Source organism: Peromyscus californicus, unplaced genomic scaffold (genome assembly GCF_007827085.1).
Source record: "Peromyscus californicus insignis strain IS unplaced genomic scaffold, ASM782708v3 Scaffold_22__1_contigs__length_63687245, whole genome shotgun sequence".
NCBI lineage: Eukaryota > Metazoa > Chordata > Mammalia > Rodentia > Cricetidae > Peromyscus > Peromyscus californicus.
In genome coordinates, this window is record NW_026294525.1 from 27,625,740 (window position 1) to 27,644,513 (window position 18,774).

An 18,774-nucleotide genomic window follows, 5' to 3' on the forward strand; every position below is an offset into this window, starting at 1 on the left:
TGCCCTCTCATATCAATCATTAAACAAGAAAGTGCCCCACAGACGTGCCCACGGGCCAATCTGATGGAGGCAAACACCCAGCTGAGGTTGTTCAATGAAATGAGGATGTGGCCACTCCGAGGGTTAATCCCAAAGATTTGATGAGAAAGACCACTGACCCAAATCATCATGGCCAAATAAATCAAAGCAAGCAGTTAATTAAAGCAAGCGCTTTATTAACATACACTACACAGGCTGCCTCTTGCTAAAGCAGGGTTTCAGAAGTCAGCATTGGACCTGAGGAAGACAGGTTTCTATAGCTTAGGAGTAGCGGGTTCCAAACGGGGGGTTTGGTGGGCAAAACCGGCAGGGTTACAGGAGCATAACAAGTTAGTCATAACGACTTCCTGAAACAAAGACTTGGTTGCAAGTTGGTCATAAGAATGTAGTCTTAACAGCAGGTAGTCACAACAAGGCATGGTTGCTCTTTCCTGGATCCGGCTGCAGTTGGGTTACAGGTGATGCAAAGCCCAATCCTTGAGAAATAAAGATTTAATTATAAACAGGAATGAACCTAGCTTGTCTTTATTATAAGATGGCTTTCAAGCCCAAGATGGAGGCAGACTAGTTCATCACAAGGTATGGTTGAGGGAAAGGTTTTTATTGTAGATACAAGGGAGAGTACGGCCAGAGGCATCTGGAAGACCCTCCAGGACACAGAAAGAAAGTAGTACACTGAGCATAACCAGTAGACGGAACTAGGCCACGGTGGTGGTGGGAGTGAGGGAGGAAGAGAACAGGGGTCAGGAGAGAGTCAAGGGAAAGCCCAGAACCATGAGCAGGGACCAAGAGAGCACACGGCCAAAATGGCAGGGTTATATTAGAATCAGAAACTGAAGAAGGGGAGGCCCTGAGCTGGAGAAGTTTAGGGGCAGATGAGAAATGCTAAGAAGAGCCAGGATGCCAGCACAGGACTCCGTAACAGGTCCTTGCTGAGACAGCCTAGAGGCCAGCATACATGTTAGTGTGCTAACAGGCACCACAGTTACCTGTTTAGTCTCAGGTTCTTTTGACTCCAGTTTGTGTCAATTTTACAAAAACTAATCAGCACAATTGCCTATTAAAATACTTGGGGTATCTTAAAATATTTTTTTAACTTTTAAAATCCATAGCTGTATTTCAAAGCCAAACTTCAGAATGGCAGACCCACCAATACAATACTGAGTACCAATCCATTCACTATTTCACAGCTCTGCCCCAGAATATTAATACTTTTCTCCTCCCCTGTGGCCTAGCTAAAGGTCCCCATTGGGATGGTTACTTCGTGCTGATTGTCAGCCGGACAGAAATCAGAATCGCCTAGGAGACAGCACACCTGAGAGGGATTATTTAGATTAGATTAGCGGCAGGGTTGGCTGGCTGTGAGGATTATCTTGAGTAGGTTAATTGAGCTGGGAAGACCCACCCTAAGAGCAGCCTGTAGTACTCCTTGGGTTTAAGTCCTGGGTTGCAGAAACAGGAGAAAGGTAGCTACGCTTGGGCATTCATCATCCTCTGCTTCCTGCTTGACAGTGTGACTAGCCTTCTCAAGCTCCGGTATCGGGCCTTCTCTACCACAATGGACCATACCCAGAAACTGCAAACCAAACAGTCTCCTGTAAGTTGATTCTGTCACAGCAGCCCGAGAATCAGTGAGACTCACTAAGATGGGGGTGTTTTAAAAGACTCTTTTGAAGCTCTTTAACCCTGAGTGAAAATTGGACCCCTGACCTTACAAGTTAGCAGCACTTGAAAAAATACACACATATGAATAAGACAAAGTGTAATAATGGGGTCTAGGAAAATTAGAATAAAAACATAAAAGGTGATTTAACAAAGTCTATTAGCTTGTGAGGTATATATTGATTTGAAAACCATATAAAAGTATCATAACTATAACTCTTTTCCCAAAACATTGTATTTATTTCAACACCAGTAGGCAGCTGTTGAAAATGGCCAGAAGTGGACAGGAGAGAAGAGAGAGAGGAGAGAATGGAGAGGGGTGAAGAGCCAATGGAAGAGGTGAGTAAGGGAGGGGAGGAAGGGGAGGGTGAGGGGAGGGAAGGGAGGGGAGGAAGGGGAGGGAGATAAGGGGACTGTAAGTTGAATTCTACATTTTTTTTCTGACAGTGGTGAAACTGTGAAAACACTTTCATTTGAGGATCTCCTGGTGCAAACTGGCTTTTCTCCACTTCCCTTCCTTATTTTCCTGTCATCTAGGACTCATCAGTTCCCAGCTCACCACCATTGCAGTCTCAAGTCTCGGAGTGAAGCTGGTGTGTCTTGCTCATGAGGTTTATCTCATGAGACAAAGTCCTGTGTCTGCTTGTTCACTCCTGTGTCCCCGAGACTAGCACCTGGCCAGCACTTAATGGATGCCAAGAAAAGGTTGACAAAGAAGGAATTAATTTTGCACTTTTGTGTCATGATGAATTTATCATCTTTTGCCTTGTCTTTCAGGGACCCATGGCTTAACGTTATGATCTGTGGCCATGAAACAGGATTAACCTAGTAGATATTACCAAATCCCAATGTCATGTTCATTGTCTCTGTAGTCTAGTCTCTCTTTGAAATAGAACACTCTTTTTTTGAGAGAGAGTGAGAGAGAGAGAGAGAGAGAGAGAGAGAGAGAGAGAGAGAGAGAGAGAGAGAGAGAGAGAGAAACATATAGCCCTTACACTAGATGAAATCCCTCTCAATTTTATACCTGTATAGAGTCATGTGGTCAGAGGAGACCATTTCAGGAATGAGGCGAGAAGTTAAAAGTGTGTTGTTTACATGTCACTGTAAGGTTCATATTTGAGCATTAGGGAAGAAGGCCATGTAATGGGAATGTGGTCATTGCCTTCTAGTGCCCCTTTCTTCTGCCAATAAAACCACAAACCATTACCAGGTGATCCAATAGAGTTGTTACATACCCCACCCCCACCCCACGCTGTGATTTTGCTAAATCTGGAAATTGAAATGAAGCAGAGGCCATGAGAAGTTTGGTTACCTTCCTGGCATGCACTGAGACCATTCATACCGTTCACAGAACAAGGCGGTGAAGGGCACCCTGATCAGCGGGAAGCCCACAAAGTCAGTGCAATTTTTATTATTATGCTGGGAGGGTATAAAAAAGATAGTGCTGCTTCAACAAAATCGAAGAGGATTCAGGTGCTGTCGTATTTCTTTTCGGGGCCCAGGTTTGAGCAGCACCATTACCTTTGATTGTAATTCCTGCAGCTAAGCAGATGGGCAAGCAGTACAGCAGGAATGATAATAATCTATACAGAGTGTTCCTAAGACATGAGTTAGTGCTCTCGGACCCATAAAGCTTGCAGTTTTATGGAGATGAACCATATTATAGGCCCATGCGCAAGCACATGCTCATCAAATTATCTCAGCCGAATCAACAGCTCAGATCATTTGTACCTCTTAACCTTCTGGAATGAACCTGGGAGATACAAGCTCAAATCCATTTCTTCTGTATAAGGGTTCAAACCAGATATAGAAAAATGTGGTCCTATGCTTCAGATTCCTGACTCTAAAGTAAACATGAGGAGCTAATAATACTGTGCTGTTATTACCAAGTGATTATAAACTGCAATCATTGCCCCCGGCCTACAACTTCAGGGATGCTGCCTTAGGTAATTCTCAAAGAGAAGGGCAGAATAGGTAAACAAATTCACCATAGAAAATTTCTGACCAGAAAAAAAAAAGGCAGTGGTAGTGCACGCCTTTAATTCCAGCACTCGGAAGGCAGAGGCAGGCAGATCTCTGTGAGTTCGAGGCTAGCCTGGTCTACAGAAGCCAGGGCTACACAGAGAAACCCTGTCTTGAAAACAAACAAACAAACAAACAAAAGAAATGAAAAAGAAAACCTCACGATTAACCACAATTAACTAAGAGTCAATGTGGGTACAATGGGAAGAAGGTAGGGCTTCCTATGAAAAGAATCGTGACTCAGACACTATTTACATTAATCATAGATTCCTGGCATTCTATAGAAATAATGGATAAAGCTACTTAATAAGTATAGAGAGATGAAGCGCAGCATCGGGCACGCCCATAGTTTGGGCCTCCAGTGAGTCACACACATTGTAACAGAGGCAGCCCTTGGAGCAAGAGCTCACATCTCAAACCAGGAAGTTTACAGGGACTAAGAAGCCTCACTCCACGGTCCCACTTAGAGAGCTTGCCTCCAGTGACCTAAAGACCACCTACTTGCCCCCCCTCAAAGCAACACCCAATGCTGCCACTCTAGAGACCAAGCCTTTACAAATGGATGCTTCAGGGGACACGCATCCAAACCCCAGCAACAGTTAATGGCATCAAGAAATTGTTCGACCTTCCACCCTCAGAATCCTTCTCCCTTAAAATGTGGGAAATGCTACCTACCTGCTGCCTAGCATGGCCTTGTAACCACACATATGAAGTACCCACCACCATACAGCCAACAAACACCATTTACTTTTCTTGGTTAACCATAACCATTTTGAGGGGAACGTCTTCCTACTTTCGAAGCTGGTTAACATGGAGTTTCTTTCTTTTCTTTTTTTTTCTTTTTCTTTTTCTTTTGTTTGTTTGTTTGTTTTTGAGACAAGGTTTCTTTGGCTGTCCTGGAACTTGCTCTGTAGACCAGGCTGACCTTGAACTCACAGAGATCTGCCTGCCTCTGTCTCCTGAGTGCTGGGATTAAAGGTGTGTGCCACCACCACCCAGCAACATGAACATGACTCACCTTTCACTCACTAGAAAACAGGTTCATCCTAGACCCCAGGCTCTTCTACCTGTAACCCTGTGCTGATCCCAGTAGTCTGAGTACTGGGGCAGCTGAAATTGTAGGAGGAAATAAGTTCAAACCTTAGTTCTTTTGAAATTTGAAATATTCTTAGACTTCTGGTGGGTTTTCTTTTAAAGGCAGATTCTAAGTCAAAAACGTAATACTCTAAGTTTCTCAAGATGGCACTTCATTAAAGAGACAGGAATATTATAGTAATCTAGGTGACATCATTTCATGGTATACTGCAGAATTAGGACCATAGAAAACTACAAAGAAATACTTCGTTAAGAATTATAGGCTACATGATATAAGGGCTAGTGGATTTAGAAAAGCCAAGATATTATTCATTTAAAAATCATTCTTTTGTTTAAAATTTATTTTATTTTAAATTTATGTGTGTGTGTGTGTGTGTGTGTGTGTGTGTGTGTGTGTGTGTGTGTGTGTGATTTTATGTGCATAGGAATGCAGGTGCCCCCCAGAGGCCAGAAGAGGGTATAGGATTCTTGGGAGCTGGAGTCATAGGTAGTTGTGACCTGCTGAATACAGACAGGTATCGGAACCAAACTCGGGTCCTCTGGAAGAGCAGCAAGCACTCTGGACTACTGAGCCATCTGCCCAGCCCCTTATATATTCGTTCTTGTACTTTTCAATAAATTTTGCTTGTTTGTCCTTCTGAAAAAAATAATTTTTAAAATTAAAAAAAAATTGATTCTTGGTAGCAATTACTATTGGCAGAAACCTGCCGCTGACATACACATATATGTGTAAGACTTTTATTTACAGTTCTTTCCACTGAAAAGCTATTGTTAAGCAGGAAGTGTACAGCAGTTAGTAATACCATTTAAAGCATAGTAAAGTAATCCACGGTGTGGTAAACACTACTAGGAAAACATGTTTCTTTGTTTTTAATCTAGTTTTTATTTCCCTCCAACGTGCACATTTACGGTATCTCTTCTGGGAAAAAGAAACCTTTAGAACATTTTAAAAATATTTTTAGAAATGAAAAGTTGGGGCAAAGAGATAAAATGAAAGATTTCAAGACATTTCAGAAGAGGTCAAGAATAAAGGATGACGCTTGGGAGGAAGGCAAGCTTAAAGCACCCAGCACCTGTCTGGTAGACTTTCTGGTGGGTTTTCTTTTCCTGCTGGGTGAAGATGTCTACAATTATAAAGGCAGAAATTATCAGCAAACCAAGATTCTATCTGAGAGCAGAAAGCCGACAGAGTGACTAACAGGGTGACAGGGCCATGCTTTACAGAAATAAAGATCACATCAATCAGACATCAATCAGGTTTTGTTTTCTTTTTTTTTTTTTTTTTTTTTTTTTGTTTTTCAAGACAGGGTTTCTCTGTGTAGCTTTGCGCCTTTCCTGGAACTCGCTTTGGAGACCAGGCTGGCCTCGAACTCAGAGAGATCCACCTGCCTCTGCCTCCCGAGTGCTGCGATTAAAGGCGTGCGCCACCACCGCCCGGCTCACATCAATCAGCTTTTGAGACCTCACTATATGGAAGGAAGTCTGGCTGGGTGCCTGAAGTAAACACTCCCAGCACCCCCCAGAACCCTACTTTAGACTGCACATTCGTTTCCCAAGGCCATTGTCTTAACTGCTTCTGGATGCATCCTTCTCAAGGCTCTGTCTTCGGCTGAAAGGAACTGCCCCCACCCAAAGCTGTGTTCTCACTGACTGGGGATGCCAGGTCACACACACACACACACACACACACACACACACACCCCAGTATCCTCTGGCATCAACTGGAAAGACTCCAAAGGACCAATACGTTTCCATGCCAGAATTGTTTCAGGGGACCCAACCAAAGACACCGGGCTTCAGAAACGGCCCTACAGGTAATTTTTAATCGAATTTTATAGATAAGATTATTTGCTGGCCCGTTGGCAATGAAGGCCCCCCCCCACCCCTCAAAGATGGGACGTGAGAACTGATAGTAGTATGTTCCAGGGGTCAAGTGTCATACTCCTCTAGCCATGGGACAGCAACAAAAAAGGAATATGCTGGTGGGGGCATCTGAGAGCTGTCGCGGGCACAAGCGTCATAAGGACTGTAGGAATGGGCGAGACCTGGTTACCGCAAGACTCTGGCTTCACTGCAGAAGTACACTGGAGTTCAGACTGGCATTTGAGTGAGCATGTGGTGGAGAGGAAGTGAGAGAGAGAGGTTACAAAAGAGCTTTCCAGTCAGAGGAGGCTTCGCTTACCAAAGCCCCGATGTAGAAAACTGCCTGGCAGCAAGAGGAAGTGGGAACGGGCTAGTGAAATCTCCAGAGAGGAGGGAAAACAAAAAAATAGATGATGCCTAATGATGCTGCAGGAGCGGGGCAGCATCCAAGTCTCAGCAGTGATAGGGTTGGGGGGGAGGGGAGGAGTTACCTTAAGAGCAACCATAAACCATTGAAGCATGTCAAGCAAAGAAGCTCCGTAGAGAGATTTGTCTAAACAAAACTGGTTTTTTTTGTGTGTGTGTGTGAGCAGCCTTCATCCGGCTTCCTCACGGCTGTTGCAGGATTTAATTCAGCGGCATGCCAATCTCACGAAGAAGCTGCCTCTGTAGATAACGTCGCTAAGTAAGCCACTCTCTTGGTGATGGGAAAGTCAAGTCACCTCTCCGCACTGACCGATCTCTACAAAGCAATCTGTGCCCTTCGGTTTGAGATCTCAACACACTAGTACTTCAGTTCTGCAGGAACAGGTGCTGCATGTATTGTGTCCCCACACAACCCCAGCCCTGCCAGTGCCCGGAACTCAGAAAACAGCATCCAATAAATGCATGTTGCCGTGTTGAATAACAGAGTAAATATACTCTCAAGGAAGTGCCCCACAGGGAAGGTAGCAAGTTGCTACAGGCTTATTCACACATTGGAGTAAACGATGAATAAGTACATCTGCTCAATGACAGGGAATGGGATAGGCAGTAAAGGAAGAGGCAGGTAGATATCCTAGGTAGGAGGAAGGGGGCACTCTCAGGCTGTGCCTGTAGGTGGAAACATTCACGGAACTGGTGCCGGAGCCACCTCTGGTTCAAGCTGTGACCTTTGCTATTAAAAAGTTCTTCCCAAGGGAAAGCAGCTGTTCCAGTTTCACACTGGCCACTGAGTCCCATTTTGCACTTGCTGTTCTGTTTTAGAATGAAAGGATTTGGGTGTTTTATGTCTATACAAAGCCATGCCAGCTAGGAAATGAAAACCAGTTGCAGTCCTTGATTCGAGGTGTCTGCCACCTCTTGACCGACAGGTGTCCTAACAGCTGCAATCCTCTGAGCACCACTTAAGTACTGAGCCTGAATCTGAAAGCCCCACGTGAACCCACTCATCTCTTCTCAACCACTCTCTGCCGCTGAGAGTCAAACGCCAAGTTTACATAGGAACTTCAAGGGATCCCATAGTGAGGGGGTCTGCACAGGTGAATCTGTGCTCTCTGTCACGGTTTTATAGGAGGACATCTGCATATTCATAGGCAGAAACCCGGGAGGACAGCTAGACTTGGGAGCATGAGAGAAGAGTGACATCCAGTGGCCAGTGGGTCACATTTCCACGGTGCTAGGCGCTCAGTTTCTGAGAATGGAGCTCATGCTTCGCACCAGAAACTGATGTCTGTCTTTGTCCTTCAAAGCCCGGAAAAAGATGTTCCAGGAAGATTATGATTTCAGATGAGACTTCCCGGCCCATATTCCCCAGCAGGCTTTTCACTTCCAGCTCAAGAGCTCCATTCTCTCTCGAGTTACCATGTTCTAAAATGCATCACAAAGTGTAATAAATGGGGGCACTCGGGGATTAAGAACACTTGCTGCTCTTGCAGGGGATCTGAACTCCCACATTCAAAGTCCCTTTCTGACCCTTTCAGGCACTAGGCACACAGCTTGTGCACATATGTACATGCAACAATTGTACACATGAAGTAGTTTTTATGGGGCTAGAGAGGTGGTTCCGTGGTAAGGAGTGCTGCTGGATGTTTCACAACACCCACACTGTGTGAACAACGGTTCATAACTCCAGGGGATCCAGCGCCCTCTTCTGGCGTTTGTGGACAATGTACACATGGTGACCAGGCATAAATGTAGGCTAAATACCCATACACACAAAATAAAAATAAATGAATGTTCTGAAATAAATAAAAATAAACTCCTAAAAATGTAATGAAAGTTGATGTTCAACAGTTAAGAAATGTAAGACCCAAAATTATATTTCTGTATAATTTTCAAAATAAGGACGATCATTCAACAAATGTTTATTGAGTACCTATAAAAAAAAAGTAGGGATACTTACAGAATTACAGGTTACATTTTTATCGGGAAAGACAGGATGAAATGTACACACACATGCACTGACAAGCTGCGGCAAATGTTAAGAAGAAAAATGAAACAGGATGAGGTCACGGAGTTTGAGCAGAGGACTGGTGCTGTTTTGAGTTCACACGACCAGGCAAACTCTCTATAAGGATACTTGAGCAGAACCAGAATCAAGTGAGGGTCCGCTGAGGGGAAGCCCATCCAAAGGCAAACAATAAAGATGACTATGGGACAGAGTGGGGATCCGAGAGAAAACTGAAAGTCAGACCATCAGTGTTAAAAAATAATAATCGCACCTGACAACTTTAATTCTGCTTTAAGTTAAAGGGGAAACCTGTGACAGGAATTGTGGCCATTAGTGATGGTCTGTCTTGGGATTAGGAACCCAACTCAAGAGTCACACAGTGTGGCCTAATGACCAAGCATCTTGCCGCAATGACCAAACAAAGAGACTGTTAATCAGAAGTGCAGGCTTCGGCTCTACTCAGCACCCCATCCCAAGCACCTTGCACAGGAGCAAGGCGGGCACCCTATCCTTTCTCCTTTGTCAGGTAAGGGCATTGTACACATACACACACACACACACACACACACACACACACACACACACACACACACACAGGAGCTCATGCACACACACGTTTCACATTCGTCATGCATTCGTATTTGGTTATAGAAAAGGGTGAAGTATTCTTGCTTTCTTTCTTCCTTATTGACGCACAGCTTACATACAGTAAATCCCACATACCTTAAGGACACACGGTTCAATTTTTGCAATAACAGCATCAACTATTACCCCAGATCAAGATACAGAATATCGATCCTCTTAGGAGCCTCGTTCAGACTCCCTCTCCCTTTCCCGCTAAGGTGACACTCACTCTTCTGACTTCTGTCACTGTAGACTTGCACTCTGAACTTCTATACATTATCTCATATAATATATGTGCATATATGGTGTATGTCTGAGATTTTTTTCTTAATATTCCACCTGTGAAATGTATTGATGTTGCTACATGTAATAATTTTTTTTTTTTTTGCTATTTAGTACTCCATGATATGAATATGCCACAGTTTATTCCATTCATGGTGTTGTTTCTTATTCGGGATTAAGGAAAATATGTTACCAAAATTTTTATATTGAATTAATACATTCAGCTTTCAGTTTAGTGGTATTAAAAGAACTAAGAGAAACAAGTATGTGCGCGTGTGTGCGTGTGTGCGTGTGTGTGTGTGTGTGTGTGTGTGTGTGTGTGTGTGTGTCCTTAGATGTCAGCCTTCTTTCTACATTCACAGCAGGTTCCAGTGTAAAGAAAAGCAAAGCCTCTGAAGGCATTCAGAGCCCCTCCCCATGCCCACCCTGCTTACCACATCCTTCTTTGAGTATCATTGAATGCACAAGTGCCTGGTTCCACCAGGACTCTGTGCTCACATGACTTGAGAACAAGGAATGGGAACCAACCACAGCAGGTATCCCATGTTATAGAATATTGTTTTAAGGTGTATTACTTTTATTTAGGTTGCATTTGTTTAACCCTGTGAAGCTGTGTTACTTTGCTTGCTAATACACCTGACAGTCTAACAAAGAACTGAACAGCCAATAGCAAGGCAGGAGAAAGGATAGGTGGGGCTGGCAGGCAGAGAGAATATATAGAAGGAGAAATCTGGGAGGAGAAAGAAGTATCCAGAGAAGGAGGAGGACTCCAGGGACCAGCCACCCGGCTACACAGCAAGCCACAGAGTAAGAGTAAGATACACAGGAGAGAGAGAGAGAGAGAGAGAGAGAGAGAGAGAGAGAGAGAGAGAGAGAGAGAGAGAGAGAGAGAGAGAGAGAGAAAAGCCCAGAGGCAAAAGATAGACGAGGAAAATTTAGGTTAAGAAAAGTTGGCAAGAAATAAGCCAAGGTAAGGCCGGGCATTTATAATTAAGAATAAGTCTCTGTGTGTGATTTATCTGGGAGCTGGATAGTGGCCCCCAAAAAGTCAAAGAAAAAAAGCAAAAACTACAACCCTAGTTGCACATTCCTCCTCTGTTCAGCTCCTTGCTCTGTGTCCCATCACTTCCTAAGGCTTCATTTTCAAAGATCAAGTTAGAAGACAAACTTGTTAAGTATTTCAGGATGTTAACAGCAAAGTAGTGAGCCATGCCTGGGACTCTGGAGTTTGAGGCAACAGCTCAGGCTACCTGTCTGTGAAGCTGGAGTTTTAAAAAAAAGAAATTCTCAAAGTGCTACCAATGGACTGCTTCCACCAACGATGTCTGAGAGTCCCAGATGCTCCAGTACCCCACAACATTTAGCAGTGTTTACCATCGAAATGGGAAGACAGTCATAACTCTTTGTACATTGATTTGCATGCCCATGATGACCGCTGATGTCAGAGGCCCATTTCCTAGTTCAATGTCTTCTTTTGTAAGGCACATGTCCAAACTTCTGCCCACTTTTACACTGGTGTAGTGGTCTGGATGAGAATGGTGCCCATAGGCTCCTATGTTTGAATATTTGGTCCCCAGTTGGTGGAACTGTTTGGGAAGGATTAAGAGGTGTGGCCTTGTTAGAGGAGGTGTATCAGAGGTGGTGACTTTCAAAAACCTATGCCATTCCCAGCTAGCATTTGCTTTCTCTGTCTCTCTGTCTGTCTCTCTCCGTCTGTCTGTCTGTCTGTCTGTCTGTCTCTGTCTCTGTCTCTGTCTCTCTCTCTCTCTCTCTCTCTCTCTCTCTCTCTCTCTCTCTCCCCACTTGTTGATAAAGATGTGAGCTCTCAGCTCCTGTGCCAGTGCCATGCCTGCCCTAATTAATGGTCATGGACCGTAAGCCCCAAATTAAACACTTTCTTTCATGAATTATCTCTGTCACACTGTTTTGCCACAGCGATAAAAAAGTGACTAAGTCAACTGGTTCCCTTTTTCTGGGTTATTTGGAGGAGACTCACATTTTCTGCCTTCTCTGCCTTCTTTTGGCATGAATGTTGCAAATACCTTCTCCTGACCTTTACCTGTCCCTTGACTCCCTTAGTGGTCTTTTCCTAGAATTGTGTCGGTTTTTTAATTCTAATGAAAACTAATTTTCCTATAGCTTTATAGTAAGCTATCGCCTGATGTTAGTGGACCAATTTTATTCTTCTTCAATGTTATTTTGGAGATTGTAGGCTTCTTTTGAAATCAAAGGCTCCAAAATTATTTACGTACCAACCAAGCGTTTTCAAAACTCTCCCAATAGTAACTCCTTAAATTCCTTAGACGAGGGGATGGTGGTGCATCTGAGGGGAAGCCTAGTACGCCTGGATTTGGACTGAAGGAGATAATGTGCTCTGTTTTGACAAAGCAGAATGGAAGAATCCTCAGGGACTTCCCCCCCAGACACACACTGGCTCACTGGCTAATTAACACACATGGCAAACACAGGCACCAACTGAATTACTACCAAGAGTTGTTATACTGAAGGATTCTCTTCCTTCATTCCTTCTTTCCTTCCTTCCTTCCTTCCTCCCTCCCTCCCTCCCTCCCTCCCTCCCTCCCTTCCTTTCCTTTCCTTCCTTCCTTCTTTCCTTCTGCATCATGATTGGCGGTGACTGAAGCAACTCCTGTAGCTGCTTACAAGGCCCTTCAGAACTGTCTTTGGTGATAGAAAGTTTTTCCCTTATGCAGAGCAGTTTTCAACCTCAGCATGGAAAAGAAATGACCAAAACAGAAAAAAAAAAAAAAAAACTTTGTTGAAAATATCTTTGTAGGTAAGTGAATAACATTTCCCAATATCTAAGATATTAGGAATCTTTTCATGTGCTTTTTTCCCATTTCTATATCTTCCTTACTTGTAAACTTATAAACTGTCCTCAGACTTGGTGCTATCTTTATTGATTTGTCTTTTTATTATTGAGCTATAAGAGTTAGCGTTATGTTTTAGATACAAGTTTGCAAAGATTTTCTCCCATTCTTAGTGACTTTTCGCTGTTTTGATGTGCTCTGAAGCAAGAATTAATTTGGTAATACATAATTTATTCATTCTTTCCTTTGTTGTTCACGCTTTGATCTCACACGAAGAAGCCATTCTCAAATCCAAAACTGTAAGATTTACCATGTTTCCTTATCAAAGTTTTTTTTTTTTTTTTTTTTTTTTTTTTTTGTGGTTTTTCGAGACAGGGTTTCTCTGTGTAGCTTTGCGCCTTTCCTGGATCTCGCTCTGTAGACCAGGCTGGCCTTGAACTCACAAAGATCCTCCTGCCTCTGCCTCCCGAGTGCTGGGATTAAAGGCGTGCGCCACCACCGCCCGGCCCCTTATCAAAGTTTTATCTCAGTGCTCAGAGTAAGTCTCCGACCCATTTTGATTGTCTGAATGTGTGCCACGGTAGAGTACAGTTTTATCCCTTGATTTCTAGATTTACAGTGGTCCCACGCTATTTGTTGAAAAGACTCAACATTGAATTATCATCGATGTTGAAAGCAATGGACCAGTCACTGTTATTATTAGACTCTCATGTATGTGCCTGGTGTACACATCATGCACTCCAACACCATCTTGACTATTGTCATTTTTTAGTAAGTTTTGAAATCGGGAAGTACAAGTTCACTTCGTGTCGGGAGCCATGGGAGAGAAACAGCAAGCAGCTTTGGAACTCACGGAAAACAGCTCATCAGTGAGCATCATCATGGTGGGTGTGCCTCGGAGAGGCAGAGGCCCTCTGACTGCATTTCCTCAGAACCTCGTGATGCTATTAAGCATAGTTCTTCCTATTGCCCTCTCGGGCACCACGTCCCTTGTAATCTATGAGTTGTATGAAAACTCTAAGGGGGTTTCTAGCCGCCCCCCCCCCATGGGCAGTGTCACTGGGACTTAGAATGAGAGTGATTGACTTTTTCCAAGCATTGCTGCTGGAGCAGATTAATGATTCAACCACCACCCTTAGAAAGAATTTAGAGATGTAGCTTGTTAGTAAAGTGAGGTTAAGATGTTTTTGTTAATGGCTTTGATGTAGAAAATCTTTGGGAACAAGTTAAAGTTTAGAAAGGCACATTTTTAAGAGTTGAGCAAGGGACTCGTTGAGGTCAGAGAACAAGAACAAAGGCAGCCTGGCAATTACTAGCTGACGTGCCTGTCTTGCTAAAGATGAGTTGGTGACCAAAGGTCGTGATTCATTTCTTGTACCCATTTTGCCCTCTGCTTCCTGGTATGATTTAAGAAGAAATTGTTGATGAGTAAGTGTGCACTCTGAGTACTAAAAGTAGAAATGAGATGTTTTTTATAAATAAAAGTTTAGATCTGTGATTCTCTTAAGAGTTTTTTGTAAGATTGCTTTTTGAGATAAATAACAAAATGATTCATCTTTTCTTTGTACTGCAAAATGCAGCCTGACGATAAAAAAAAACTGGCTGAGAAGGAGACCTTGCTTGCTTACACTCTGTTAATCTGTGACAAATTGCTTAGACTTGAATGTATCTGGGTCCTTGGGAATAATTTGTTTTTCACCTGTAGTACATAAAATGTTTAAACATGTAAGGGTGTTGAGAAACATGCTGGTTTTTTTTTTACTTGTATTCATTGTAAGCATTCACTTGAAAAACAGAATGTAACCACGTTGTAATTTTTATATTGCTTGAAAGATTTTACTGGGATATATAAGCTGTAGGGGAAAAAATAAAGCAAGAGAAACCCTGACATGTTGAAGGGGTGTGTGTGTGTGTGTGTGTGTGTGTGTGTGTGTGTGTGTGGTATTTTCCCCCTTTTCTCCAGACCTACAGAATTAAGTTTTGCCCCACTTGCTGACCCCAGAGATTTAAGTTTTGCTCCCTCAGAGAAAAAAAGTCTACCATGTGATCAGTCACTGACTCCACGTGTCCTCTCCAGTTTCTCTGACCTGGTGAGAGTGGGTCTTTTTATTTTCATATTTTGGCTCTTCTGAATGACTTAAATTTTCATATGAAATGACAAGATGAGCTTGTCGATGTCTGCAAAGATACAAGTTGGTGTTTTGTTAGTCATTGTGAGTCTGTAGTCTGAAGAGTGGATTCCTTAGGGTGAAAGGCAAAGTCCCCAGAAAAAGACTCCTGAGAAGCTAGAATGTTATATATCTTGATGTGGGATGATAATTGATACTGTCACTGAGAAAATCAAGTACACTGTACCTTCAATATATGTGGGCTTTACTGTATATAAGCTGTGCATTAATAAGGAGAAAATAGAAAGAAAATGGACACCTCTCACCCTTGTCCATTACTAAATACCAATACTCAGGTCTGGAGAGATGGCTCAGCAGTTAAGAGCACTTGGTGCTCTTCCACACAACCGAGGTTCAGGTCCCAGCACATCCACAATTGCTCACAACCGTCTGTAACTCCAGTTCTAGGAAATCTGATGCCCTTCACTGACCTCCAAGGGCACTACATGCACGTGACACATAGATATGCATGCAGGTAAAATACTCATATACATAAAATTTAAAAATAAAATATTAAAAGAAAGCCAATACCGATACACAATGTATGTGAAGTGTGTGTGTGTGTGTGTGTGTGTGTGTGTGTGTGTGTGTGTGTGTGTGATATGTTTAAAATGCCCTTACCTGTCAAAGGGAGAAGGAGCAGATGTCGGTCTTGCTCTAGCAGATGTGTTCAGAGGGAGGTGCTGAGTTTCAGTCTGTACTCTGCTTCCCTCTGTGCCCTGTAGCGAATCGCTGTAAACAGCTGCCCTCTGTGACTAGTCCACACTGGATTACTCGGAGTCTGAATTCCCAGTACAAAGACTGGCTGTCGCTCACTTTCCTGCCTCCCATCCCAACTCTTTTTCTTTAAGTAAATGTAGAATTGAAATTGTAAGGCAGGCAAGAAACATTGTACTGCCTTCCCAACTTTCTATTCTAGACACAAGGCACAAGAGACAAAAGCAGCCACAGCGGAAGGCCAGGTGTACAGCTCAGTAGCAGTGTCCCTAAGTGCGATCCCCAGTGCCACAGACAAGGAAAAGGTTTCTTAAAACCAAAGTGGTATTGGTGCAAAAATAAGGAAATAGACCAATGAGAAGAATCCACAGCCGTTTTCATGTATTGTTAGTAGATACGTATTGTAGCTAGAGTTTTCCTGCCTGGCCCACAGTCAGGACAAATCTCTCTCACCCGCCAGTCCCACAGCCACTCAGACCCGACCAAGTAAACACAGAGACTTATATTGGTTACAAACTGTATGGCCGTGGCAGGCTTCTTGCTAACTGTTCTTACAGCTTAAATTAATCCATTTCCATTAATCTATACCTTGCCACGTGGCTCGTGGCTTACCGGCATCTTCACATGCTGTTTCTCATCGTGGCGGCTGGCAGTGTCTCTCTGACTCAGCCTTCCACTTCCCAGCTTTATTCTCCTCCTTGTCCCGCCTACACTTCCTTCCTAGCCAATGGCCAATCAGTGTTTTATTTATTGACTAATCAGCAACACATTTGCCATACAGAACATCCCACAGCAACGTATCATGTATATTGGGTTTCATGGGTCATCAATACACGATGATGAGCCAAGTGGGAGGGGATTCTAGAAGCTACAACCCTCCTTCCGAGAGAGGGAAGGACACCTTCTTTACTGTGAACAAATTCTCTTGAAACTCAATTAATTCTCCCAGGAAGGAGGAGGGGAAAGTGTCTCAATGAACTAAAAATGACTAAAGCAATTAAGTGTGGAAAAGTCTTTTTAAGAATGGAACAGAACCAACAAGACCGATGTTCAAACATCTAATCTCTTTCTTCACATACGCTCACAAGAACTCACCAAATATTATAGATCAGATTGGTAAAAGCTGAAAATAATGCAGGACAAAATAATCTTTAATCTTGAGATAGTCAAAAATTCCTCAGATGAGACACCAAAACACAATGATAGAGAAACAATAACTGAACATTTTTGTTTGTTTGTTTGTTTTTTTTAGGTTTTTCGAGACAGGGTTTCTCTGTGTAGCTTTGTGCCTTTCCTGGAACTCACTCTGTAGCCCAGGCTGGCCTTGAACTCGCAGAGATCCGCCTGCCTCTGCCTCCCGAGTGCTGGGATTAAAGGCGTGCGCCACCACCGCCCGGCTCAAACATTTTTAAAAATTAAAAACATCGCCAGGTGGTGGTGGTGGTGGTGGTGGCGGCGGCGGCGGCGGCAGCGGCGGCGGCGGCAGCGGCGGAGGTGGCCCACGCCTTTAATCCCAGCACTTGGGAGGCAGAGGTAGGCAGATCTCTGTGAGTTCGAGGCCAGCCTGGTCTACAGAGCGAGATCCAGGACAGGCACGAAAACTACACAGAGAAACCTTGTCTCGAGAGGAAAAAAAAAAATTAAAAACTTCTGCTCTTGCAGACGTCAAAGTAAAAATGAAGACAAGGGGCTGGAGAGATGGCTCAGTGATTAAGAGCACTGACTGCTCTTCCAGAGGACCAGGGTTCAATTCCCAGCACCCACATGGCAGCTCACAATTGTCTGTAACTCCAGTTCCAGAGGACCTGACACCCTGCAAAACACCAATGCACATGATATAAAATAAATAAATTATTTTTTAAAAATGAAGGTGAACCATAAACCGGGAAAACCACTGTGACATGCACATGGCCAAGGATCTGAATGTGGGATATACACAGATCCATGATACGAAAGAAGCCAAGTGCTGGTTAGCAGGAAAGGGATACATGAGAACATACTAAAATAGTGTCAGGGAATCCGTGCTCCATGTTTTCATGATCTCAGATGGTCTGTCGTTCTGACCAAAGAAATCAGCCTGCAACAGATTATCTGCTCTGCAGCAGACTCATTTCCTTCTCCTGTCCTAAGGGTGTTAGACTTGGCACCAACTGTTTCCATGATGAGGATAATAAAAATTATCTCCTCCATAGCCAACTGTCTGCATTCCAGGGAGATACTTTACCCTTCGCCTTCTCAGGAGAATTATTGAAATTCTAAAGAATTTATTCCCATTGAAGAGGGAGGATTCTTTCCTTCTCTGAGAAGGAGAGTAGCAGTAAGCAGTGTGCAGTTTCTAAAATCATCCCCCCTGCTCTGCTTGCTCAACATTTGTGGTTCCTTCTCCCATACTGTGTTCATGTGAATCCCTCAGCTCATCTCATTATCTCAGAAGAGGAAGAAGAACTGGATGGCTCTGGGAATGAATGTCCATCATTGCTGTTAAGAATCACTCTGAATTTTACACTGAAAACTCAATTTACCTTTAGGCTAAATGGAGAATGAATATAGGCATTACATTTTATAGAATGTTGGGCATGGTAGCACACACTTGTAATCCCACCACTTGGGGGTTGAAGTAGAGCATCCAGAGCTCAAGACACTCCTGGAATACTGCGAGTTCAGGGCTAGCCTGGGTAGACAGTGAGACCCTGATTCAGAAAAGAATGATGAAAGGTGGAAAGGGAGGCACATCTCTGTGATCCAAACACTTAAAAAGCTGAGACAGGAGGATCATAAATTGGAAACATAGTAAGACCCTGTTATAAAAAGAAGAAAAAAACAAACTTATGAAACACACTAACAGTAAAAAGAAGATAAAATTATGAGTGAATCACAAAGACATTCTAATTAATGGGTAGGTTTGTTTATGGGCAATATTCTGCCCCATTAATCTGCTTATCTGTTATTATGTTAGTATACAATATGTGATCCTTTTGTCAACAGAACAATTACTTACACCTTGTTCTCATTTAAGTACTTTGTTATTTTTCACTCTTTACAT